Genomic DNA, 23979 nt, shown 5'->3' on the forward strand with positions numbered 1-23979 from the left:
AGTGTGCACATGAAGGATGATCATTTTAAATAAAAGCTAGTAGAAAAATAAAAGGACTGAGATTCTCTTTAATGTCTTTTTTCCTTCTATGATGCTACTGTGTTTGAAATCTCACAACCATACCATGAGAAGTTTGTACTAGGAGCATTTTGTAAATCTTTCCCACCAAAATTCTGAAGTTCATGGGTAGTTAAGTGGTAAAACAATCATTCAAATTTGTAGACTCAAACCTTGTTTTTCCTACTAAATATTTTCACTGTGTGGTAAAATACTTATAAAGTGATCACTGGTGGCACTAAGATATGAGCAGTTTAGCTGCTGTTTTGATTTTCGGTTTTTAAATTCTCATGGGTAGATCATGGGAGTACCCATCTTGAGGATTACTTAGCAGCCTGATACTTTGTTAAGGAATCACATTAACGCATCTCTTCTTTATGGATCAGTCACTTGGTTGACTTTTTCTAGTTGTCGTAAGGTGGAAATATTCCGCCTCAGTCACAAACCAAAATAATCCATCTGGACAAGGGATAAACCAAGCGAGCATGGCGAGGTTTTGAGTTGTTGTTTCAGGTGATAGTGAAGCTTTTAGAAGCAGAGTTAGACCTTGGGAGCAGAAAGAGAAGAGTAAGACACTTCTCTCCAAAGGACCCCAGAAGAGAAACCTTTTATAGAACTTATGACTAATACAAGGTCAGTTGTAAAAGGACACTCAACAAGCCTGGGCTGTCCAGTGGACTAAGGCTCCTCCTCTTTCTAATCCCCTTATGTGGGTCCCTGCCCCTTTCAACCCTCCCAGCAGAGTTAGAACAAGCTGGTTCTAATCTTGGCTTACCCCAGGCCTCAGTGCTCTTCTAGAAAATCTAGGTGGGTTTAGGGATGTCCTTGCTAATTTCTTCCACCTGGATCAATCTTCCTGCTATAATCTCCCTGAACCCTTGTTTCCTTCATGATGGCAAGCATGGGCATGTTGCTTATGTGTCCCTAATGCTGACCACTACAGTCCATACAAAACAAGTACTTAAAATAAAACTTGCTGAATTGAATTACTGAGAGGGTTAGACTAAGCCCAGGATCACACATTCAAATCTGCTAGGAAAGTCATATCAAAGCATGAAGCAGTTGTAATGGAGAATGGGAAGAAGTTGGCCCTAGTATAGCTAACCAGACTATAAAAATACAGGCTTGCCTGAAGGAAATTTAAATTCAAAATTTTAAAGATTATGGCAGGGGTCAAAATCACATCTAAGGGTTCAATCCACAAGCTGCTGCATTAAATTCCTTACAGATTTAATGTATTAAAAAACTGTCTTTCAGTTCTATTTAATCTATAATTACCAACTGCTTTAAAAAAATGTGGCATAAAATAGGACTAATGAATAATGAAAATTCACCCAGAAAAAAGCCTAAGTCTCAGAGCTCCGTTGTAAACTGTGATCTTGATATCAGGCTAGTGTTCCTTTCCTAACCATGTAAGGTCTTGTTGTGGCAAATTCTGCAGTATTTCTCTGTGTGGGAACTAAAGTAGCCTTCCTAATTTTTGTAGTTTAATCTCTTCCATTCTTTTTATTCTCACACAATCAAATTAATTTCTCTTGAACAATTATTACTTTTCAGTTATGTGTTAATTTGTATGGAATCCACTGGAAAAGAATTAAGGGCAGGAGGACAAGGGGGTGACAGAAGGTTGGATGGCATCACTGACTCAATGGATATGAGTTTCAGCAAACTCTGGGAGGATTGAGTTCCCCAACTAGGGATTGAATCCAGGCCCATGGCAGTGAAAGCCCCAAGTCTTAACCACAGGATCATCTGGGATTCCTGACAGTACATTTGAATTGCTACATTTTATAATAATAAAACACAATAAAATATATGATGAACTGAATACTTTTTAAAAGGTTGGTAGAATTCTCTTTGGGTTCTACTTCTTAATTTAACCAAGTATAAGCTACTACTTTCAAATATAGTTGAAAGCCAGGAGTCATTGTAATTGTATGGAAAAAAATTAAAAGATTGGGGTCATATAGAAATCCACAGAAGGAGGAAAAAGTGAAGGAAAAACTATACTAACAATCTATGCTTTTAATGGACCTTCCTTTCTTCCAAAGGAGGGTCTCACTTTAAATTATTACAGATCCTCAGGCTCTGTGGAATGAGCCAGGTTTGACAATGAACTCACTTTAAGTTCAAAGTCCTCTTTTCACACATTTCGAAGGTAGATGTGAGAATCTGCATACTTAATTCTGATAACTTGAAGAAGTTTTAATACCCAGGAGCTTATATCCTGAGAGGCAAAGGCTCATTCTAGTTCAATTTTCATCTGAATTATTGACTCAAGTCCCAAGCTGGAGAGACGATTGATCTAATCTTTTCATTAGCTGGTTCATACAACTCAAAGCATTATGTATGATGACTTGTTAGAGATTTTTATACACACCACATAACTGGTAATTCACAATTTCCAATACATTTTAAAATAATACCATAGAGGACATTTGGTTTCTTTCCACAAGGCTGGAAACATTACAGTCAAGTGTTTACAAGGCACAGGTGTATAGGGAGGGGAATTAGGGGTAAACTTTAGCAGAAGAGGAGGAAAATTTTCCCCTGGGGCTTTACACACATCACTGAGAGAAAAAAGGGATGTCTTTTCCAGACACACATCCCTCCTCTTCATAATATTCTAAAACCCAGGACAGTGAGTAATAAATGTGGTAGATGATCAGGTCAAGTTTCAAGACTTTAGGGCAGGTTGTGAAAGTGTTTGACTCTCTGTGGCTCCATGAGCCCACCAGGCTCCTCTGTCTATAGCATTTCCTAAGCAAGGATATTGGAGTGGGTTGCCATGCCCTTCTCCAGGGGCTCTTCCAACCCAAGGATTGAACCTGGGTCTCCTGCATTGCAGGCGGATTTTTCACCATCTGAACCACCATGACTGACCTAAAGGCTGTAATCCAAATCATCCCAGGTCATTGGGAGACTCATGGTTTCCTCGGCCCTAGGTTTTGAAACTGATGCCAACCTTGTCCCATTAGCTAATGAGGATAGGTTTGAACATACAAAATCTCCCATTGTCTCCGTTCTGGGTCAGAGAGAAATTATAATCTGCTTCTAGCTTTCAGCTAAAAAGCAAAGAAGTCAGGGTTTGGTTTCTGTCCTCCTTAAACAAGGAGCCAATGTTTTAATGCATCTAAAAGCCTGAACGCTCCTTTCCCCTGGAAGGTATTGACTCAAAAAGAGAATCATACTACATACTTCAAAACTCCATCCATGGTATAATCAGTTCCACTCACATATATCAGAGACACCCCTTCCACGGTGTCTTACCCACTGCCTCTTATTGTTTTTTATTTAATTTGGCTAAGAACAGAAAGCTGACCTAATGCAGACCATATGGGCTGGATTCCCGTGACTATAACAAAAGGGCAGCAGAAAGAAGCAGCGCGTACAACTCTACAGAAATGCAGGAACACAGCCAGTGACCTTTGCTTCCACGAATTTAGAATTACACTCGGCTATTGAATGGCAGGGGGCATGGGGGTGGTGCTGAAATGGATCTCTTGAATAAAGACAGGCTGATGGCGAGGGTGCATGGATTCACACTGATTACTAAATCCTGTGAAGGGGAGTTTAGACACATGTTTACTCATAACCAGCAATGGATCTAGGAGCTGCATTTTAAAAGAATGCACTGGTGAAAAGTAACTCAATAGTAATTTAAAAAACTAATACAATGATGATGACATAAAGTAAATACTTATAAGCAAGTATCCACTATATACAACAAAGGCGAAATAAATGATGCTAAAAGTTGTCATAGATTACAGAACAAATGCCTTTCAACGAACAGAAGAAAGCAAATATCTATTTACAACGAAAGTATTTATAAGCACCGATTTCTCACTAGAACATTATGATACTGAATACTATGTAGCTGTTGAACAGGACCAAAGGATTTCTAATATTTGCTTCAACAGGTAATTGGGAGTTGTTGCTGTTGTTTGGTTACTAAGCTGTGTCTGACTCTTTGCAACCCCATGGGCTGCAGCACGCCAGGCTCCCTGTCCTTCACCATCTCCTGGAGCCTGCTCAAACTCATGTCCATTGAGTCGGTGATGCCATCCAACCACCTCATCCTCTGTCACCCCCTTCTCCTCATTGGGAATCCCTATTTGTCCTTCCTCACTCTTATGTATCTTGCAGACCTCAGTTCAAATGTTCCTTCCATCAGGGAGTCTTCTTTGATCAAACCTCAGTCTGTCAGGTCCTCTGATATATGGCCTCACAGCAACATAAACACTTTCCTCACTGTACTTATTTACATTTATAATTATACATTATTTCTCTAGATACTTGTTTAACATGCATCCTTTCAAGATGTGGTCTCTGTGAAGCCAGGAGCATGTCTGGTAGGGATTCAGGAAGTATCTGATGAATTAGCAGATAACCCCATTAGGCAGTATTGAGTACATATTCAGGGCTTTCCTGATGGTGCAGTGATAAAGAATCCACCTGCCAATGCAGGAGATGCAGAAGACACAGGTTCAATCCCTGTGGTGGGAAGATCCCCAGGAAGCAGGCATGGTAACCCACTCCAGTCTTCCTGCTTGGTGAATCCTATGGACAAGGAGCCTGGAGGTCTATGGTCCATGGGGCCACAGAGAACCAGATGCGACTGAGCGACTAAGCACACACACAGTGTACCTTCCACTCTACAAGCACTCTACATGGATGAGTGCATCTTTGCTCACCACCGTCTTTTGAGGTGGGTACTCTGATGAATGCTCACTTCAGAGATGTGCAAGCTCAGGTTACCGTCAGTCACTCCTGAAAGAATCACAACAAGTAAATAAGGGACTGGGATTTGAACCAAGGGTGAGTTAACACACTTAAGACAGACGGTACATTGGGACCCATGATATGTCCCCTTGAAAGAGTGAAATTCCCTCTTGTTTTGAGACATTTCGGAAACACGAACACACTCTGTGGAAGTGAACGCACAGTGAGAGAACAGGCACGGAGGCATGGTGAGTCAGAGAGGGTGGCCTGAGAACAGAGAGCAGGCAGATAAAGGAAGGCAGCCCTGGGCCTCCGTGAGGGTGGGCTCAGAGGGCACCCACCTCTCGGGCCCAAGGAGAGGAAGTGGGAAAGCAGACAGAGGCCTCTAGGCCCACAGAACCCTCCGTCCACTAGGTGCCCAGTGAGACTCTTGATCCTGTCTGTTCTCTCCGGACCGTTCCTTCTCACTTTGTGTGGCTGCATTGTAGGGAGAGCCACTTGGTGAAACGAGAGGTTAGATTTTCAAAAAAGCTACTACAAATACCCAAACTCTTTAATTCCAGCTGTAGGGATTCTCGACAGAGGAGCCTGGTGGGCCACAGTCCATGGGGTCACAAAGAGTTGGCCACAACTGAGCGCGTGCACGCACGCACACACACACACACACACACACACACACACACAGGAACTCTCAGAGCACACCTGTAAGCATTCATTTTTATTTGGGCTGAGGTGACAGGGACTCTGAAACCAGGCTGCTTGGGTTAAAAGCAGAATGGGTTAAAGGCAAGGTCACAAAGCCTTGTGATTTTGGACAAGATATTTCATCTTTCTGACCCTTAGCTTTCTAAACTGTGGGAAAGGTATGTTATGTTCCAGCCTGTATGGGAGAGGAGTTTGAGGGAGAATGGGTACATGAATAAGTATAGCTGAGTCGCTTTGCAGTCCACTGGAAATGATCACAAAATTGTTAATTGACTATACCGCAATACAAAATGGGCTTCCCTGATAGCTCAGTTGGTAAAGACTCTGTCTGCAATGCAGGAGACTCTGGTTCAATTCCTGGGTTGGGAAGATCAGTGGAGAAAGGATAGGCTACTCACTCAAGTGTTCTTGGGCTTCCTGCATGGCTCAGCTGGTAAAGAATCCACCTGCAGTGTGGGAGACCTGGGTTCAATCCCTGGGCTGGGAAGATCCCCTGGAGAAAGGAATGGCTACCCACTCCAGTATTCTGGCCTGGAGAATCCCATGGACTGTATAGTCCATGGGGTTGCAAAGAGTCAGACACAACTGAGCGACTTTCACTTCAATTCACTTCAATACAAAATAAAAAGCTTTTTTAAAAATTAGAACAAAAAGAAAGGAAAGGGATAACATTATCTTATTGGGAGGTTGTAAGGATTGATGGTTTCCCAGGTGGCGCTGTTGATAAAGAATCTGCTTGCCACGGCAGGAGACATAGAGACGCAGATTTGATCCCTAGGTTGGGAAGATCCCTTGGAGAAGGAAATGGCAACCCACTCCAGTATTCTTGCCTGGAGAATCCCACGGACAGAGGAGATAGCCCACAGGGTTGCAAAGAGTAAGACACGACTAGAGCGACTCAGCATGCGTGCACACACACGAGGACTAAATGAGATAAAAGCACCTAAAGCAATGCCCTATTTGAAAAACTCAAGGAATAGTAACTTTAATTATAATAAAAGTAAGCAGGGGAAGGAACTGAACTTCTGCTTTATCATGATCAGGAGAAGCCCCCACTACACTAAACCAGTAGTGTCAAACCAGTTCCCAACTTAAACAGCCTTGAAAGTGGTGACAAAGGGGGACACACAGCATTTGCTTCATCACTCTTTACGACACACATGAATGTATTGGTACAGTTGTGCTTCTCTTTGCAACAGCCTGTTGGCAAGGAATCTTCTAGTTTCAGTCTCCCAGCAAAGTATGTAAAAGTTGAGACCTCACTATTCACAGGCCTGAGAAAAGAAACTGCAAATAATATTTCTCAGTTCCAAATAGGAAAAGGAGTACATCAAGGCTGTATATTGTCACTCTGCTTATTTAACTTATATGCAGAGTACATCATGAGAAATGCTGGACTGGAAGAAACACAAGCTGGAGTCAAGATTGCCGGGAGAAATATCAATAACCTCAGATATGCAGATGACACCACCCTTATGGCAGAAAGTGAAGAGGAACTAAAAAGCCTCTTGATGAAGGTGAAAGTGGAGAGTGAAAAAGTTGGCTTAAAGCTCAACATTCAGAAAACGAAGATCATGGCATCTGGTCCCATCACTTCATGGGAAATAGATGGGGAAAGAGTAGAAACAGTGTCAGACTTTATTTTTCTGGGCTCCAAAATCACTGCAGATGGTGACTGCAGCCATGAAATTAAAAGACGCTTACTCCTTGGAAGGAAAGTTATGACTAACCTAGATAGCATATTCAAAAGCAGAGACATTACTTTGCCAACAAAGGTCCGTCTAGTCAAGGCTATGGTTTTTCCAGTGGTCATGTATGGATGTGAGAGTTGGACTGTGAAGAAGGCTGAGCACCAAAGAATTGATGCTTTTGAACTGTGGTGTTGGAGAAGACTCTTGAGAGTCCCTTGGACTGCAAGGAGATCCAACCAGTCCATTGTGAAGGAGATCAGCCCTGGGATTTCTTTGGAGGGGATGATTCTGAAGCTGAAACTCCAGTACTTTGGCCACCTCATGTGAAGAGTTGACTCATTGGAAAAGACTCTGATGCTAGGAGGGATTGGGGGCAGGAGGAGAAGGGAATGAGAGAGGATGAGATGGCTGGATGGCATCACTGACTCGATGGACGTGAGTGAACTCCGGGCATTGGTGATGGAGAAGGCAATGGCAACCCACTCCAGTACTTTTGCCTGGAAAATCTCACGGACGGAGGGGCCTGGTGGGCTGCAGTCCATGGGGTCGCTAGGAGTCAGACATGACTGAGCAACTTCACTTTCACTTTTCACTTTCATGCATTGGAGAAGGAAATAGCAACCCACTCCAGTGTTCTTGCCTGGAGAATCCCAGGGACGGGGGAGCCTGGTGGACTGCCGTCTATGGGGTCGCACAGAGTCGGACACGATTGAAGCGACTTAGCAGCAGCAGCAGCAGCAGGGAGGCCTGGCATGCTGCGATTCATGGGGTTGCAAAGAGATGGACACGACTGAGCGACTGAACTGAACTGAATGCTTAGTGTGGGGACCTTGGTCCTTATCCTTATAGTGGGCAGAAGCAAGAGGTAACTCAAATGTTGCATTTTGTTATTTGCCAAAAGGATCAGTCAAAGGTGGGGAATTCATGAAGCTGTAAATAAATCTGAAAACTCATGCACACCTAAGTTTTCAGATTTATTTACAGCTTCATGAATTTATGGGAAATAAGTCTCTCTTTCTCCAAGTTAAATGCATGTACAAAGAGAGTTTCATTATAATAATCATGATAACATGAAAGTACATTTTAAATTGCAGTGTACATAAGAACATCTACATAATTAAGTCTTGAAGACAAGAGTTTTTGAATCAGCTTTGAATTCCAGCTTCTTTATTAATTAGCTGTGTGACCCAGGGCAAGCTCCACAGCTGAGCTGAGCCTCAATGCCCTCATCTTTAAAATGTAGCCATCACCTCATCTTTGAAATGGAGCTACACCCTGTGGTTTGTTTAAAAACTGTGGTAAGATATTTAAGGAGTTGACCATGACAGCTGGCACACAATTGGGTATGTAACAAAAGGTAACCACTGTTATGGTATTTATAACTTTAAAATTCCACAAGTGGGAGAGCAGACGCCAATTCACTGAATTGTATAGGCAGGTAAAGCGAATTCGTTATATTTTCTCATTAACCCCTTGCAGTGGATGTTGTAGCTGAAGCTACCCTACCCCTTTAACAGAGAGTAGAGACTGTTTTCCTGTTTTAGATGTGGGCCTGATTGCTAAACCAGTCTTGGTATTTTCCCTCCCATTGCCAGCCACTGGTACAGGGATGGGAGGTCTAAGTCAACTGAGCTATTGTCAAAAAAATGAAAGGTTTGTTGGAAACTTCGTATTTTAAAACATCCCCAGCTCGCCTTCTATGTTCCTGGCAGCCCGGAACAAGAAGATATCCTTGACAAGATTTGGGCTGGCTGTGTTGATCTCTTTCTCCCTCTTTCTCTTTCTGTCTCTCTTTCTTCCTTCCTTTTTCAGTTTCTCTCTTCTCCATGCTTCTATGCATGCTTTGCACAAACTGGATATATTAAAGTAAGCAGAAAGTCAAAAAGGCCTCACTGATAAAAATCAAATAGTAACTTTTAATCATTCTAAATAAAATTGAACCTAAGACAATGGTAAGTGCACGTATTTTATGTGTGTGCATGTGTGTATATATATAATGTATATATATTTACATTTCCAAATTCAATAGCCTATGAGAAATTTTTATTATCCTAAAGCAGTTTAATAAAAATGCCCTCAATTTATTTGTCACTTATGTTTTGTCAAATGCGTTTCTTATCTTTTATCTCCTTGCCTTCTACAACACCAGAATAAAACTGAAAGATGAGGGAAGGACTTCCTCATCTCATGGATAACAAATCCAAGTCCCAGAGAAATTCTTCTCTCAAAGTTGCAAAACTTTTCAGAAGTTAAGCCAGGCTTAACTAGCCAGGTTCTTATCCTGGTCTCTTGTATCCATATTGGACTCTGTGGCTTATTCTGCCAACTATAGAACTGAGGAAAGATACTTTAAAACAGCTTCACATGTAATCTGTGATTAAAATGTACAGCTCAGAGAGAGAAATCTAGGATACATTTAATTTAGTCCCATCTCTACCACTAACTGATACTATGACCCTGAGCAAGTCACTGACATTTCTGGGTTTCAGTTTCTACATATAAAAATGAGACATCACAAAAATATAACTTTGTAGGGTGATGGATATTAACTGGATTTACTATGGTGATCATTTTTGCAATAAGTACATATATCAAACCATGACATTGTATACCTATAAGTAATACAATATTATGCCAAATATACCTCAAAAAAAACTAATTAACAAAAACTCAGAAATTAAAAAATGTTGTAAAAATGCAACTACAAGTAAAAAGAAGTGCTAATTAAAAAAAAAAAAAAACAGAGACTTTTTTGAGGTGAAGTTTCTTCTGAAGCCTTTGGTAACCTGGGGAATTGACCAGTTGGTCCCAGAGTCAACTACGGAATCCTTAGTCTAGTTCTCAAGACACAATCATTAGTTGTTCAAGTCTGATCCTCAAGGTGTAACTCATTTATCTTCCCTGGGTGAGGTCCCTGCTATTAAGGGTGGTGCAGAGCGACTTCACTTTCACGCATTGGAGAAGGAAATGGCAACCCACTCCAGTGTTCTTGCCTGGAGAATCACAGGGACGGGGGAGCCTGGTGGGCTGCCGTATATGGGGTCGCAGAGTCGGACACGCAGCAGCAGAGATCAGCAGGTTTGGCATCAGCAGGACTCGGTCAGAAATGTAGAATCTGAAGTCTCACCCTAGACATACTAAATAAGAATCTGCCCTTTAACCAGAAGTGTGCGTGCATGCGTGCTCAGTCACTTAGTTGTGTCTGACTCTTTGAGACCCTATGGACTATAGCCTACCAGGTTCCTCTGTTCATGGGATTCTCCAGGCCAGAATACTGGAGTGAGTTGCCAACCTGCGCTCCAGGGGATCTTCCCGACCCAGGACTTGAACCAGCCACCTCTTACATCTCCTGCATTGGCAGGCAGGTTCTTTACCACTAGTGCCACCTTACGCACAATTGAGAAGCACTAGGGTAGATCATCTCTTAGATCCTTTAAAGTTCTAAATGTCAAAAACTGTAGGATTTTCTAAAACTAAAAAGGCCATTTTTCCATGAAGGTTGGGTGTTTCTCCAAATGTGTTAAAGGATGTTTCCATCCTCTGTACAGTAAAGGGATGCAGGAGATAACTAGTAATGATTTTTGAGCTCCCCTTTAAGAATATCCAGTGAATCACAACCAAGGAACCAACTAACTCTCAGGGGAAGACTGAACTGGAGATAAACCCTGACATCCATCTCAGCCAGACATCCCTTGTACAACTGCAGTCTGAAGGCCAGTTACGTGGTGAATTACCCCAGTGAGAACTGACCAGTGCACTAGCCACCCTCACAACCCAATCCTTGTTAGAAGAATTGCTCTTAATATGACACCACCTTGTCAGACATCTCTGTTCCATTTTAACACCTGATGACCATCAGCTCTGAGATCTGCAGATGAGGATAAACAATGAAAGTGACTGAACTTCACAAAACATTGGCTGTGGGTTAAATTGAGAAATGAAGAAAATTATGAGTTTGGAAAAATAGGGAAGAATCTCAAGCTCAGCTGTCAATCTGGGATGCTTGGCTAAAGAATAAAACCTCAGCTGGACTTGAAGTCACATATTAAAAATCCTCAAAAACAAAACAAACAAAAAGACATGGATTCAAATTCTAAATTTGCCACTTATGAGATATGTGCCTAAATATGTTACCTCTCTCTGGGCCTCTCCTTATGTCTAAAGTAGAATTTTAAAGGGTTATGAGATCATGGTATATTAGCAAGCTTCAAACTTTTATGAGCATCAGAATCATCTGGGAAGCTGGCTACAATGTAAATTCTTAGAAGTGTTAGTCGCTCAGTCATGTCCAACTCTTTGCAACCCCATGGACAGTAGCTCTCCAGGCTTCTCTGTCCACGGAATTCTCCAGGCAAGAATACTGGAGTGGGTTGCCATTCCCTTCTCCAGGGGATCTTCCTGACCCTGGGGGTCACACATTGCAGGCAGATTCTTTACCATTTGAGCTGAATATGTTACCTCTTTCTAGGCCTCCGCTTTTGTCTTTAGTAGGATTTTAGAGAATTATAAGAGTACCTAAGAGCACCTAGTATATCAGCAAGCTTCAACTTTATGAGAATCAGAATCATCTGGGCATCTGGCTACACTTAAAATTCTTAGGCTGCCAGAATTTCTGATTCAGTAATTCCAGTGATGGGGCTGGGGATCAGCGCTTATTAGAGTATTAGTGATTCCAGTGTTGTGTGAAGTTTTTCCTGAACAGGCATCGGATAAGTCCCCATGGATAAGTCCCTATAAGACACTGCTATGGGGCAGTGGATGGTAAGGGATAACTGAAGTAGAGCACCTGTAAGCTCTTGGTAAATGTCAACTTTGAGAAGACATTAGTACTAGTTCAGATGGGGGAGTATTTTGCTCCAGGTTACACAGTAGGTAGGAGCAGGCAAAAAGCTTTTTCCAATGGACCAGAATGATTTCCTGTTTATCAACTTTTCTCAGAGCTTAGTTGGAACAATGTGAGAGACTGAGTAAGGATGTAGGTCAAACTATCATGTATTGTCAAATCAAGGAATGAAAAGCAGTGCTGTGCAATGGGCAGGTTATGCTACAAAAAACTGGGGTCTTTGCTCGTAAATTGCTGTGTGTCCTTGGACTTGTCACTCCTTTCTGGGTATCAGTTTTGTCATTTATAAAATAAAAGGATCCTTCAATATTGTTTCAAGGGTTCCACTATTCTTGTTATACCATAGCTGTAGAACCTGTCTGGGAGGAACAGCTCCTTGCTCCTTTTGAAATGGAATGCATCTTTCACTCTGTGAAGTTTTTCCTGAACAGGCATCAGAACATGACACCTCTCTCCTCTGAGATGTAGTGGGATGCATCATCTATGACATGTTCTATTCATTCTGAAATTACCTTGTACAATTTGGAGGAATATTATACAGGCAGTTGACTCTCCCAGCAGACTAAGAGGGGATGGTGCTTGTGAGCCCTTTTATGGTCCACATCACATCACAGTTACTGCTATCCAACACTTAGTCTCAGCCAGCCAAGCATTTTCCATGTACTTCCATAATCCTTAAAACTATCTTCTGAGGGTAGAACTGCCGAATCCAACTTACAATTGAGGAAACCGAGGCTCAGACTGCTTTCCCTTGCTCACAGAGTTAGTAAGGAACAGTTCTGGGGCTTGAACTCAGAACTGTCTCAAATCCAAAATCAGGTATAAGTGACTAAGCTAGGTCTGCCCATGCTCTTCATCATTAGACCCTCCAGGAGTAGAACCTGGCAAAGTACTTGCTGAATGATCAACACATTTGTGATGTTCTTTCCAAATCTGTCTTACTTATGAGAAGCTGAAAGTTATCTTGCAGCTGCCTACAATGACAGGAGCAGAGTGTAGCTGAAAGCCATGGCTTTGACTTCGGGGGATCAACATTTGAAAGTGCTGAACCAAAATCAATCCTGTGGTCCTGGGCTGAGGATGGGCCAGGGAAATTTGCAATGCTCTAAAGCAGTATTCACTGTTGAGGACTTCTTACTTCAGTGCACTCTCAGGGGTTAGCAGGCTTGGCCTCCACAACTCAGAGGTGCTTCCCTCCCTGTAGGGAGTCAAGGCAAGCATCCTGTGACTCACTGGTGCCCTTGAAGCCAGTCCAGCTCCCAGACACTTTCTGCAGCAGAAGCTAGCAGAAATGTTGAGAGGCAAAGAGACAGCTTGTTTATTGCTGGGGGAGTTTTCAAAATGATGTCAGGGTCCATTTTGGTTATGTCTCCCCAGGTGCTCTTTGCCAAAATTAAACAAGCATCAAGCAATCCTGCAAACCTCTTCTCAGAAGAGGCTATAAAATATTCCTAATTTCTTTAGGAACACAGGGTTGCTGGAGGTACTGCAGCTTTGTTTGTTTTCCCTAACAAAATAATTTAATATTAATAGAGATATGGTTAATAAAAATTTAATGCCAGTGCTTGATTCCCCAAGCTACCCATGGAACACTCAGTTTTCTTTCTCTTTCTCAACAGCTTATAATCTTTCCAATGTTTTCTCAGTAATAGTTGTATTCATGGTACTAGGATTGTTACTTTATTTCCTAGAATCTGAGATTTCTATCAACTGAACATTTATTGATGGGTATTTATAAATCAGAAAAGAAATTAAATACCTATAGTATCATACCAACTTGGGGTGCTTTAATAAGTGAATCTGCTTTAAAAACTGAAAACTAGTGCATGCTGCTCTGGAAAGACTTTTAATAACACTGCAAAGTGGGCTTGATTTCCAGCACTGATATAACAACAAGGTAACATAATAGTGTCCTATTTTCAAATTCTAGAATGGAACAGAGAACTCAAAGAGCTAAAGTATTACTGTGCAATGTGAAAAGTTACAAAGTGTTACATATGAACTTTTTATGCTATTGATTAAGTCTTGGTTAGTAGAGAAGGCAATGGCACCCCACTCCAGTACTTTTGCCTGGAAAATCCCATGGAGGGAGGAGCCTGGTAGGCTGCAGTCCATGGGGTCACTAAGAGTCAGACATGACTGAGCGACTTCACTTTCCCTTTTCACTTTCATGCATTGGAGAAGGAAATGGCAACCCACTCCAGTGTTCTTGCCTGGAGAATCCCAGGGACGGGGGAGCCTGGTGGGCTGCCGTCTATGGGGTCGCACAGAGTCGAACCCGACTGAAGCGACTTAGCAGCAGCAGCAGCAGCAGTGGTGACCTGGGCATTCTGATAGAGTAAGTATTCTCCAAAATTTAATTCCTTGGGAATGATTCTCACTCTAGGAAATGCTTAATTGAGGGAAATAAGTCATAGTAAGCGTCTGCATCCTTGCAGGTCAGGAGATGACCAGGTTCACTGAGTCAGAAGGAATTCACAGGGAAACTCACCTTGCAGTAGCAAAGAATATGACAGGAAGACTCGAGGGGCTTTGGTCCTGACAATTTTTCACTGATGATGACTTTCCAGGTGTGTCCCATTTTCTCATCTACAGAATGGGGATTATATCTAGCCTCTGTGCTTCTGCTGATTTTTGAGATAATTAAATGAGGTACCCCAGGAAGCACATTGAAAAAGCATAAATACTCCACTGAGGCACATGATCATCATCTAATGGATCTGCCTCATTGGTTATTTACTTTTGTGAAAAGGTGAAAGTGTTAGTCGCTTACTTGTGTCTGACTCTTTGTGACCTCATGGACTGAAGCCCACCAGGCTCCTCTGTCCATGGAATTCTCCAGGCCAGAATACTGGAGTGGGTTGCCATTCCCTTCTCCAGGGAATCTTCCCAACCCAGGGATCAAATCTGGGTTTCCTGCATTGCAGGAAGATTCTTTACCATGTGAACCACTTCCACTATTTAATTTACATCCTAATTAATTCAATATAAGAAATATACCTTTTTAGATGAGTAATTTCTAGAACAGGAGCTGGATATAAAGTACTTTTAGTTGTTCCTAATCCAAGAAAGTTATTTTATAATATTTCTCCTTATAAACATTGTTCACATTGTTTTCAAAAGGAAACTTGTTTTAAAGACAATGGTTTTTAACCACAGAGCCTGATATGTACTCTGTGTAAGTATCTGTAAATTTTAAATTAGTAAGCAATTGCTTGTGGCAAAATAAATGATAATAGGTTAAACTGGAAGCCAGCTATGGAACTAATGAATTTCAGGCCAGAATATTCCAGAAACATTCTGAAACTATACTATTTTTAAGGTGGAGGAGAACTTGGAGACTACACCTTTATTTTATAAGACTGGTGACTTCTCTGATACTACAAATATGGCTTCAGTGTCAGAGGTGAAACTTGAATACTGAGTTTCCTGAGGTTCAGTCCACTGCATTGTTAGAAAATTACTATTTTTTGATAGGGAGCTATATTTGCAGGAAGCTGTGAACATTGTTGCTACAGGTACATCTAAGCCTGGAAAAAATATCTGAGATCTCTAACTGTGTCACTGGAATCTTGAATTTCTGGTGACAGCATCGATGAGAAAGCAGGAAAGCATGGGCTTGGATGCTCCCAGAGCAATTACTAAGCAGTCCAGGCCCTCCTCTTTCGGTCTTTCTTCTCTCTCTTTTCCTTTCTGACAGCAATTGTTATTAGAATATAAAGAATAACCATTAGAAATGAGCATGTGTTATTTATATGTAATTACCTTGAGTTAATCTGATTAAGTAATATAGGAAGCATTGGGAAAAGCAGGAAATGTGTGTGGTATGTGTGTATATATATGTGTGTGTGTGTATATATATATATCGATGTGGAAGGTATGGGGAGCTTGTCTGCATGTGAGAGAGAGAATATAATAAAGGATTATAGGAGATTATAGGATCATATTGGCAAATCAGATAAGAATATGTATACATACACATACATAAACTTTCTTAAATTTAAAAAGTAATATATACTCGTAACAGTTTAAACAATATAGAAAGATATAAAGTGAAAGAAAGTATTCCTACTAGCCTATATCCTCCAAATGTAGCCACTACAAAAACAGAAAGCAAAATCAAAATAATGCAGTAATGATTGTGTTACTTGTGTTGTACCTGGGACCTTAGATACAGCTACAAGTTAGAGGAAAGGGTGGGTTAGTTAAATGGTACTATATTTAAACATCCCCCAATGGTCATCAGTTGTCACTGCTATTTATTAAATAACTCAAATGTATCCAAGATGTGAAATGATACTATTATGAAGAACTTTATTATATTTCTAACTCATCTTCTTACTCTTTATTTAGCCAGCACTGACTCAGTGCTATACTACATTAATCACTGTGGTTTTTTAATTTATTTAAATTTCTAGTAGAGCTATTCTTTTCTATTTTTCACTTTCCTGAGTCTTCCTATATATCTTTCTTTCAAACAAACTTTAGAATTGCTGTTTCAAATTTCAAAAACAAACCATTAAAAAAACAAAACCCAAAAACGAAGCCCATTGAGATTACACTACACTCAGAATATTTTAGAAAGAACAGATTCCTTTAAAATGCTACCTTAAAAAAATCAGTTATTTTTAAATAAAGTTTTCTTTCCTTAAATACATTTTGGGGAAAGGGTTCTGTTTTTCCTATTTATATTTTAATTATTATTTATACACTCTTTATATAGAAAAGCTATGGAAATGTTTCTAACTTTTCATATGATTTCTAAAGGTATTTCTCAGGTCTCTTGGATTTTGCTTGACTAATTTTTTTTTTTTTTTTTTTTTTGCTAAGGGTAAAATTATTTTTCCTTCATTTCTAAATTTTTTTCTCTCATGTAATTTCACTGGCTAATAATTTTGAAAAAGTTAAATAATGGTGGTGATGGTGAGATTCACTTCTTGTCTCTGCCTTTACTATCCCACGTTTAGACAAGAGGTAAGAGATAGAGCCTTTGGTTAAATAGATAGATAGAGAAACCATAGCAGGGAAGCAGTCATTACTCCCCAATTTCCTAAAGGATTCTATGTTTATAATCAAGAATGAATTGTTATTGTTGTTGTTTAGTCACTAAGTTGTGGCCAACTTTTGCGATCCCTTGAACTGCAGCCCGCCACAGCTCCCCAGTCCATTGAACGCCTCAGGCAAGAATACTGGAGTGGGTTACTATTTCCTCCTCCAACCAAGAATGAATACTGACTTCAATAGATACCTTTGAAACCTTTTGGTATCTACTAAAAGGATGAAAATCTTGTCACCTCTTCAATTTATTAATATGGTAAATACATTTTTATTTTGAAGTTGCACTATGTGTTTAGCTTGCTTTTTGTATTCTCTGGATTCAATGTGAAAAGTTAATTTAAGAATTATTATTTTCCCCCACTGATGTTCATTAGTGAAGTGGATGCATAGTTGCCTTTATGTACTTTTGTTCTTTTTTACATAGGTTTTGGCATCTTATTGATGTTATACCACTCTCTAAATCATTTGCAATTTTTTTTTTTTTTTTCCCTGCTAGGATCTGCTAGAGTTTAATACCCATGGAGGTATTTGCTTTTGAAAATTTGACAGGACTGATTGATGAAACTTTCTAGGACAGTTGACCTTTTGCAATGTGAGTTATGTTTTTCTGTCCATTATCTTAGTTTTATCTTTGGTAATTAATCTGTTTTTGTTTTCTCTTTCTCCTAGGCTCAGTTTTGATCATTTATAATTTCTAAGGATATCATATATTTTAACCATGTTTTCTAACATTCACATAATTTTCTTTTAATTGCATCTTTTTATATGATTATCATGCTGTTAAAAAAAAATGTCTATTGTGATATATCCATATTGGCTCCCTATTGGCTTCTTTAATAAGCTCTTCCTTGGTCAATTACTTCCTGATTGTACTTAACTTTTTAAATAGTAACTGACTTACTTGTAAATTATTTAATTTTCTAATTTGTTAATTTACAGTATAAATTATTTCTTTCTTCTTTAAGATATTTGGTTGATATTTTAACTTCTTGAATTATATATGTCTACTTTCTAAAATTAGTTACTAGAGATTTATTTGAAACTACAACTTTCTATTAACTATTTTAGCCACATCCCTTAGAATTAACTCTGTAATATTTTAAGCTGCCATTATTTTCCAAATGTTCTGCAAATTAATTTTTATTGTATCTTTGACACATGAAAGTGAAAGTCGTTCAGTCATGTCTGACTCTTTGCAACTCCATGGACTGTGACCCCATGGAATGCTCCAGGCCAGAATACTGGAGTGGGTAGCCTTTTCCTTAGCTGTATAAAAATAAGTTTATACAACTAATTAACTTTATTAAATATACTACTTAGGTAATGTTTCTGTCATTTTTGTCTCTTTACTTTCAATCATTCAAATTTATTTGGATGCTATTTCAATTTTAGTTTTATGAATTATATGAGTTATAAACCAATGATTATATCTTTGATTTTGATTACAATAATTATATTTCTCAATCAATATTTTTTAACTTCAAGTCATCCTTATATAGTAAAAATATTCAATCTTCATTTTTTTTAGATTTATATTTACTTCATTTGTTTTTGTCTGAGTTTACTTATTATATTTCTCCATAAATAGTTTTTTATTGGGTTTAGTTCTTGATTTAAGAATCTTATTCTTTTAATATGTGAGTTGATATATGTTTTAGTTATAATAGTTAAGACAATGGTCTTCATTCATTCATCTTAATTTCTACTCTACATTTTTTTTAAGTTGTCCTTATCCTTATTCTGATGTCTAGCTTTACATACATTATCTGTATCTTTTTTTCAGTGAAATATAGTTGACATGTGTATGCTCAGTCGTTCAATTGTGTCTGACTCTTTGTGATCCCATGGACTGTAACCTGCTAGGCTCCTCTGTCCATGGGATTATCCCACAGGGAATACTGGAGTGGGTTGCCATTTCCTCCTTCAAGGGATCTTCCCAACCCAGGGATTGAATTTGTATCTCTTGTGTCGCCTACTTTGCCAGGTGGATTCTTTACCACAGCACCACCTGCATAATGTTTTGCTAGTTCCAGATGCCCTACATAATGAATTGATGTTTGTTTCCATTATGAAATTATCACCACAATAAGGCTAATGACCATCTGCTCCTACAAAGGTATTACGTTATCATTGACCAATATCCTTTATGATGTCTGTACCCTCCCTATTTATTATATAAATCAAAGTCTGTACCTCTTAATCCTCTTCAGCTATTCTGTCCATAGAGTACAGACACCCCTCCCCCTCTGACAAATAGCTGTTTAATCTTATATCTATGGGTATATTTTCATATTATTTGTTCATTTGTTTTTTGAATTCCACAAGTAAGATCATGTGGTATTTGTTTTTATCTGTCAGACTCATTTTACTTGGCACAATGCCCTTTATATCCATCCATGTTGTCATAAATGACAATATTTCATTTTTCATGGATCAGCAATATTCTACTCTATACACCACATCTTCTTTTTCTATTTGTCTTTTGATGGGCACTTAGGTTGACTTCATATTTAACTAGAAAATAATGTTGCTCTGCATCTCTCTTTTGTTTATTTCTACCTGATTTTCTAAGGTTTTATAAGATGAATTATCAGTTCTTGATTCTTCTTCATCCATAATGGCTCAGATTTCATGCTTTAGTGTAACACCAAAAGTTCTTAGAAATGGAAAGGTCAATTCCTCACCATTCTTACTCAACATTTTGACTTACGTTTCAGGGGGAAGTTAGTCTTTAACCAAACATCTCAGATGACCCTAAGGTAGTGTATGGTAGACCCTTTAAAAAACATAGTTGTGTAAGTTATCTATGTTAATTTAAAAGATATTTTTAAAAAATATTTCAGTTATCTTTTATTTCTAACTTAAATTTTGGAGTCATAGAGTTTTAGTTATACATGCTACCTTCAGTTCTACATACTAGCATATACTAACTTTTTCTATTCTAAAGTTCTTTATTTTGACTATCTTCTGTTGGGAGCCAGATTTTTAAAATTACGCCATAATATTTTTCTTTGGTTGTTCCCTTAGATTTTGCATACTAAGGATAGATTGTCCTTCTTTTGCCTTGAAATAATACCAATAATGAAAGTGAAAGTCGCTCAGTTGTGTCCAACTTCTTGTGACCCCACAGACTTTACAGTCCATGGAATTCTCTGTTATATTTTCTCCCCCTCCAAACTCTGTAACATTTTTTTCCATTGTCTTATAAAATTTAATATTGCTGTAGAGTAGTTTCAGATTTATTTTCCCTTCCTCATAGGTCATTCACTTTTTCTGATTGAAAGTTTAAGTAATTTTAAAGGAACATAATAAAGTAGCAATGGTATTATATAATTTTTATCTCAGAACTCAGTATATCCTTTATGCCTAATGATTAATTTCATTACTGGTATGTATAAACATAATGTATAGCATAGTAGTTAGAATGTATCCTTTGGTCATAATTTCTGTTCAACCATTTCTTAGTCATCCAACCTTAAGAAGATTAATTACACTCTCCAGGCCTCTGTTCACCATCTATAAAATTATAACAACTGCAACATAGGGTGGGCTTCCCTGGTGGCTCAGAGGTTAAAGTGTCTGCCTGCAATGCGGGAGACCTGGGTTCCATCCCTGGGTTGGGAAGATCCCCCGGTGAAGGAAATGGCAACCCACTCCAGTATTCTTGCCTGGAGAATCCCATGGGTGGAGGAGCCTGGTGGGCTACAGTCCATGGGGTCGCAAAGAGTCAGACACGACTGAGCAACTTCACTTTCACTTTTCACAACATAGGGTAATAATGACTTATGTCATAACAAGATATGTAGAGTGTCTAAGCAGACACATGGCATTCAAGAAATATTAATCATCATCATTATAATCAGTTAATGATGTCAGATTTAAATATTTTTTCTATTTTCTTTTTGTTTCATCCTATATTTCACAAAAACCGCAGTTCTGTATGCTTACTCTGCTGTACCTGTCCTGTATATTTATTGTTTTCTCTAAGTGGTTTTTATCTGTATTTCTCTTTTTTTCTTTTTCTGTATTTGACATGGTTTTCTATAGCCTGAACTTTGTGGTATTGCCTTGATGTTTTTGCCATACTGATTTTCTTTCTTAGAATTTTAGATTTAATTAGTGTCTAAGAAAATTGTTTATACTTGGCCTTTTGTTTCATATTCTCTTTCTTTTTTAAAAAATTTTTATTTTATTTAACTTTACAATATTGTATTGGTTTTGCCATATATCAAAATGAATCTGCCACAGGTATACATGTGTTCCCCATCTTGAACCCTCCTCCCTCTTTCAATTTTTCCAAGAAAAACACTTTTAAATTAAAGTGTTAATATATCCTGAAGTATTTTTTCCCATAAAGAGTCATTATCTTTTGCATGCTGAGTTCCTCTGTCTCCACCAATGAGTGAGAGACAGAGAAAGAGAGACAGAGGGAGAGAAGTATGTCGTCTGAGAGCTTTCCTGTATAGCTGCCATGCTGCTTCTTTGTTTAGATGCTTTATTTTGAGACAGACTTTTTCTATAGGCTTTTCCTACTACTGGCTCTCCTTATGCATTTCTGTCTCTCTGCAGAGTTTAAGTTGTAGTTGGGTACTGATTATTTTGCTTTTCCATTGACATGTTATCCTCTATGGCTTTTGGACACAGAAAACTGCACATGGGTTTTGGATTCTTATATCTCAACTTCTCTAACACTTTTTACAACAGAAAACAGACATCAGTTTTCTATTTTTTCATCATTTTAAGGGCTGGGTGGTGTGTGTGTGTGTGTGCACATGTGTGTGTACCGCCACACTCTCATAGTAGGTATATAAACCACAGTAGAACGTTTCTAGGGAACAATTTGAAATATGCATCATAATTTTAAGGCATATGCTTTTTGACTCAGAAATTTCACTTTAAGAAATGTATTAGAAATCAATGGTGTACAAACATGTCAGTAACGGAACACTTATTTGAGTTGTTTATAATTGAAAACTACTTAGAAACCATGCACGTCTAACAACAGGTGCTCGTTGTATAAATCCTGGTACATTCAAGGAAATAGTTTGTGGTTATTAGAAACGCTGTATACTTAAAGACACAAAAAAGGTACGTAGAAAATAGCATACATTCAATAGTAGAGCATAATTATTTATATAAAAGTATGGGACTAAATGAAAAAAGGGCAATGTTAACAAGGTGTCAACCCTGGAGGTTTTCATAGCCTTCTGCATATTTTTTTAAAAAAGCATGGCCAAGAATTAGTTTCATAATCATAAAACCGTAGTAGATCTAACAAAATAAAAATTAGGAAAGATACACACTGCTACCATCCCCAGAACAGTGACTATTTATAGAGTGCTCTATGCCTGGTACTGTATAAGACCTCAACAAATTATCCTCTCAGTGGTCCCATGAAGCAAAAATTAGTATTTCAGCTTTCAGCTGAGGAACTTGAGGGATAGAAAGGTTAAACAAGTGAAATATTACTCAGCTCATAAAAGGCCATGCCTGGCTGTGAACCCAGTTCAGTCTAACAGCTACCATCATCCAGGTGCACCCTCCTAACTCTAAGGATTGTCAAATACATTTTAACACTTTTTCAGGTGAAAGGTTTAATAGCTCAATATTTAAACTTTTGAATATTGACCCTTATTTCATACTCTAAACATGAACTTAAAAGAGAATTCAAAGGACAGAGTAAACACATACCCAACAAAAAAAAAACCATAAATGCAGAAGATATTAAGATTCATATTTCAATGTAAATCATTCCTTTTAACATACTGTTTTATGAATTAGAAAGAGTCCTTGACACATGAGGGTCCACGTCATAGCATCAGAGAGTATCATTAACTCTTTCAAGCCATCAGTTGAAAAGAGCACCAAAGAGGCACATTTTCCTTCAAATATTCTCATAATCTGAGGCGATTCCTGAATTTTCATGCAACTTTAACCCAGTGTAAATCAAAGACGAATCATGAAGTATACTCTGATTCTGATTTTGAAAAATACAGTATTTTTCAACCATTTTCATTATAAGCCCAAACTCTGTCAGACATGTTTCTACATGATTAGCATTCTGCCTAGAATACTGCCCAATCAAATCAGTCTACTTCCACTTCCACAATAGTGGCTTCGGTTAAAAACAAGAACAGCAGCAACACCACAGCCTAAGGGAATAGGCATAGTAGGGGATTAGAACTAAAATAGTTGAGTAATGAAGTTTCAAACATCTCTTCTTCTGGAATCTACCTGGTACCCTTTATCAGACTCTTTGCTATGTATAACACACCAAGTAACAAAGTTTAAAAAGCAACTTAAAATAACAAAGCAAACTAGCAATTTAAGAGGTTAACCATACCTGTCTCCCACCAGAAAGGCAGTAACAATGAGGAATCAAGGAATTTGGGGTTAGAGGCACAAAACTAAGGAAGAACATGATACTTCAAGATATAGTAATGACAACTCATCTGGCATCAAGTCCTCATAGGAAAGATTTACAGATTCAGTACCATTTGTGGCCTCATCGAGAAATAGAAGAAAACTGAGAGACACATAGGCGATGATAATCTGGAATGGTGACTATTATCATCCCCCTTTCCCTCCTCCAGTTGGGAGGGCAAGGTGAACGACAGTTTGCCAATTAAGACGTGTAAACATGTCAGGATTCAGAAACCAAACTCCAAGTTTTAGCCCTCAGTGGACTTTCTTTGGAGTTCATGTAAGTCAAGAGCATTGACAAAAAACAATCTCAGTTACTGCCTCTTTTCTATCATTATAGCAACACTGGGCCTGCTGAGATAATACTTATTTATAAAATATAAATAATAATAAAGAAATAAGGACTTGATGCAAACATAACATTCTCAGACACAAATGAATAATCTAGGACAGAAAAATATAGGTTCCTGAATTCTGAGC

At 38.7% G+C, this 23979-nt stretch overlaps 1 protein-coding gene across 3 annotated transcripts in view; it reads right to left on the reverse strand.

The window, feature by feature from the left end:
• The window catches only part of GABRB2 (gamma-aminobutyric acid type A receptor subunit beta2), a 293693-nt gene that overhangs the window by 16565 nt on the left and 253149 nt on the right, over window positions 1-23979 (reverse strand). The gene's annotated exons all lie outside the window — the stretch shown is intronic.

Source organism: Bos taurus, chromosome 7 (genome assembly GCF_002263795.3).
Source record: "Bos taurus isolate L1 Dominette 01449 registration number 42190680 breed Hereford chromosome 7, ARS-UCD2.0, whole genome shotgun sequence".
In the NCBI taxonomy this organism is placed as follows: domain Eukaryota; kingdom Metazoa; phylum Chordata; class Mammalia; order Artiodactyla; family Bovidae; genus Bos; species Bos taurus.